Consider the following 3628-nt stretch of genomic DNA (forward strand, 5'->3'; position numbering starts at 1 on the left):
AAGAATGGGTGTATCAAATGTTAAGTCGCACCCACAGTGAGGAAGAAAGGTCAGGTCACACGATAGTCTTTGATTAGTTTAATGGATGCATGCTGCCGTAGATTTGTAGCTGTGAAGTAATTAAAAATGCAAGCATGTAAATTAATCATATAGGGATCTATTATAAAGGAAAACAAAGTTGTCAAGTTCTCCAGAAGATTGATGGAAAAGTTTAGTACCTTCAATAATTGATTAGTGTGATGCAGCTCCACAATTAGAAATAAAATAATTGTAAAACAAATAAAAATGTGTAAAACAATGTGTAGAACAGTATAGATCAATTCCCAAGTCTTCTAAAGAAACACAACAATATTAATGTATGCAACAGGGACGCACAGTATATCTGTATCATATCAGTTCTATGCCAATATTTTAAAAATTATTTCTACAATATGATTTTTGTAGCTATTGGTATAGGTTGACAAATGATACACACAACTTTGGGCAGTGCATACTCATATCCCATATTTTTAGATATAATTTGAATAGGTGGTTATCAGCTTTTTGACTCAAAGGCCCACCGTTGTCCAACAAAATATTCGAGGGTCCCCCCTCCATATACACTACAATATTCTGCTGTAATTATGACAAGGCTGCTTGTTTTTTATATTGAATTATATTAGTGAATTAATTAACTTGATTAATAAAATATTTTGAAATCTATAATATTTTGAATATGCATATATATATATATATATATATATTTATTTATTTAGAGATTATTTAATATATACTCTCACTTAAAGTTAATCTTTAACAACACTACTGATTTAATAAGACCTTTTTTAATTGCTCTTTAACAAATCTGAAAAAATACTATATATTATAAAGTTCTTTAGACAAAATAGTATACAATTTTAATATTGGACATTTATCATTATTAAAAACCAATCTTTGTTGTATTTTGCTATTAAAATGTTTCATTTGAAGGTGAAGAATAGGATTTTTGCAGTGTTGTAAATTTATACAGTCAAATTTTTCCACTTTATCCTTGAAGCTGAGAACAAATCCATACATTCTAATCTAACGAAGGACACATTCAAAGCAGCTCCCCAAAACGCACATCCATCTTCAGGAAAACAGGACACTGGTGTTTCGGCAGAGCTTGAGTTATGACACCAAGCGTCAGTGGCTGCATCAAACTCCATTCTCTTCTGAAGGACCTTTGTGGAAATGGCATTATTAATCCATCAGGAGACGTGGCTATGCGGGGTGTATGCATGGCGTATGCATGGCAGGGGGAATTAAATTACAGGGCTGTTGCAGGGACCATCCCAGAACAGTGCATTTGAAAGTGTGGCAGCTTTAGCTGATGGATGTCGCTGGTCTTAATAGGCTGGTGGTGTGTGAATTGAGGCATTGACTCCCACCCACTCTGTGTCCTGTATTGGTGTTGAAGTTGACATGGGAGTTAAGAGAAAGTAAAACATGAATTTGTAGAGATAGACGCAAATGAGAGTGAGATTCGACTCAAGTCCATGAGGGCTTATGAGCATATGATGACGATCTCATTGCATATCAATATAGTAGATGCATCGATTGATCGAATAGCATAATTTAAACACCTCTCAGAGGAATCAATAAGCATGCGTATGTCCACAGTGAATTGTCCTATTTTAAATTATATACACATGGTTGTCTTTCTCTATACAGTCCGGTCTGTAGTTGAACATATTGATCGCAGTTGTGCGAAGGCATCGGATGTACATTATAACAAATGTTCTCTTTGCATTTATAATAGAGGAGCGACAAACGTGCCGATCGATGAAGAGAAGGTCAGGGAATGGACTCTGGCCGCAGCTCTAATACAGAAGTCAATGAAGAACTGCTGTAATCACTGTAGTGAATTCAATAAAGGAATGTGGAACTGAGGGATGCAGGCAGTTACTGCCAATTACTTAAAAGTAACAAGAAAACATCAGCGCTAAATTCCTCTTGAAATGCATAAAATTACTTTCAATTTAACAGTCACGTTTTATTGTAGAGATATGTTGGTGAATGCAAGGCTGTAACATGAGAAAACAGAACAGCTCATGATGGACTGACAGAATCCAGAGAATGTGAGGAATCAACATCAGCATGAAAGCAGAAGTGAACTCTACAATCATGCATACAAAAATCATTTATAGTGGCCATTTAAAAATGTTTTGGTGAAAAAATTTGTAAAAGTATTGGCAGATAACATTGTGTATAGATTGTCTTCTTCCATTGTCTGACTGGAGAATTACACTTTTTGTGAAATGTGTTGTGAGATCTCACTAAACCCAAGTGACAGACCATAAGTGTCAATGAAATTGTGTCCGTAAGTGACTCCTGCTGTACCAGGGATACCATGATGCCTCTGAGTATTTTGATAATTGAGATTAATGTCTCTGTGCCTCAAGAGACACCATAAGTGTTTATTCTGAGATTAGCAGTGGTAAATGTTGAGAACCCTTATAAACCATAGGATCTGCAGTCATGAGCACTTTTGGAAATAACAAACAGTCATTGACATTTCAGTTGAATTATTTTCACTTACTAAATCCTTCACAATAGATGGCAGTATAAGCTTTATATCTTGTCTCTGCTATGCTCGACCTCACAATGTAACAAAAAAATTGGAAAATTGTTCTTCTTTAAGCAGCAAGTATATGTTTTTATTTTCTCCACTCGTTTACTTAAAAAGTGCGTTGCAACTGCACAGTAAATTTTTTTAAATTATTCTCTTTCCCAGTGTTGACCAGTCATATGCTGATACTCGTAATGTCCATAAGGGGATGATGTATAATTTCTTTAGTCATTTCTTATTCAAATGTTCACCGTGCTTTCTAAGGCATATCAATTACCATGTAATTAAAATACGTCAGTGCACTACAACGCTCGGGCTGTATTAATGACCGTGAAAATTGTTTTAATTAAATAGCCAATTATAGTAAAGTCCCAACCATGAGAATTGACATTTAAATGAGCTTTATTTAAATTGCTTTCAATATTGTTTCATCAGAACTTCTCACGCGGCGAATTAATCACTTGCCCATGTGCATGTACAAAGCGCCATTAACTATTGAAGTGCTGCTATTATTCATTCCATTTCAAGCATGAATTAATACAATATGCGTCTGTCCTTCCATAAACTTTGACTAAACTGCGACAACATATAAATAAATAGCCTTTCACGCAAGTTAGCCTACATAACATAACTTAACAGTCAATGGCTAAAAAACACGCTCAACGTGAAGTCTGTTGATCTGTTTGTTTATCTTTACTGTGAGTATTATAAAGGGTAGGCTACCTTGTGAACCTTGCTCGCATAAAACTAACAAGAAGAAGAACCTTGCTCAACATCAGCAATAGCACGAGTTCTTGTGAAGTTCATTGTTTCAGATCTACCTGCTCTGAAAGAAAGCAACACACGTGCGCGCTGTGTCTCTTCCAAACTCTCTTTGTTTCTTGGCTCCTCCTCCGGACCACAATGTGACAGATTCAACTCGTCCGAGCACCAGCGCAACTCTTCACTTATTCCCACTGTCACTATCACGCTTTGATAGATGTCGTGACGCACAGAAAAAAATCTCGTCCCCCCCCCCCCTCGTGCCCGGCTGATTTT

This window comes from Sinocyclocheilus rhinocerous, unplaced genomic scaffold (genome assembly GCF_001515625.1).
Source record: "Sinocyclocheilus rhinocerous isolate Xijiao unplaced genomic scaffold, SAMN03320098_v1.1 scaffold721, whole genome shotgun sequence".
Lineage (NCBI taxonomy): Eukaryota > Metazoa > Chordata > Actinopteri > Cypriniformes > Cyprinidae > Sinocyclocheilus > Sinocyclocheilus rhinocerous.